Here is a 799-nt window from a genome sequence, read left to right as displayed (position 1 = left end):
GGCCTGCCCAGTGAGCCACCCCTGCACCATGCGGTTCATGGCTCCTATGATCTTCCTTGCTGCGTGGGACTCATCCAGCACCTTGGTTTGCAGTAGAGCCCACCAGCGGCCTGACTGATTGCACCACTGCCCCTTGAGGGAGAGGTAGGCATGATCGCCACCCCGGCTGCTCTCGATGTCGGAGGTGAAGCGCAAGGCTACCTGCGGCCCTGCCTTGTGCAGCTCCTCCTTCAAGTACTCCCTGCATACAGGGAGGGCACCACTGCCCTGCTAAAGGTGGTGCATGCAGGCACTTTGTAAAAAGGGGCCAGAAGTGCTACAAACTGCCTGAACCCTGGTCGCTCAACTAGGGAGAAGGGCTGGCTATCCAGAGCAAGCATCTCCCCAGTGCTCTGGGTGATCTTGTGTGCCTTGGGAACACACCCAGCTTTCTGTCCACCTTTCCCCCACTGGTCCAGGGTGGCCTGCCTCTGCTTTGGGGGCAAGGGGCTTTGGATTGAGCGGGAGACTTCCCTTTCAGCACACTTGCACTGGTGCCATGCTGAGCAGGAAGAAGGGCAAGAGGGTGGTGCCTCCTCAGATGCAGCAGCATGGCCATGGTGGAGAAGTGTCTCATCCTTGCCATGGCTAATGTGCCTTCAGCAGTGCTGGCAGATAGCAAACCTGGGATTGTCTGCCACCTCAGAATGATCCCACACTTCACTACTCCCCTGCTTTTGGGTTGAGGGTGAGGATCCTGCCTTTTCCCCCTTCTCAGCAGGCTGAGCCTCAACAGCAGGAGGAGCTGCCTCAGCTGAAC

The sequence above is a fragment of the Gavialis gangeticus genome, unplaced genomic scaffold, assembly GCF_001723915.1.
Source record: "Gavialis gangeticus isolate Ggan-Ray unplaced genomic scaffold, GavGan_comp1, whole genome shotgun sequence".
Classification (NCBI taxonomy): Eukaryota; Metazoa; Chordata; order Crocodylia; family Gavialidae; genus Gavialis; species Gavialis gangeticus.
The sequence above is the reverse complement of the archived record's forward strand: the minus strand, read 5'-3'. Positions refer to the sequence as shown.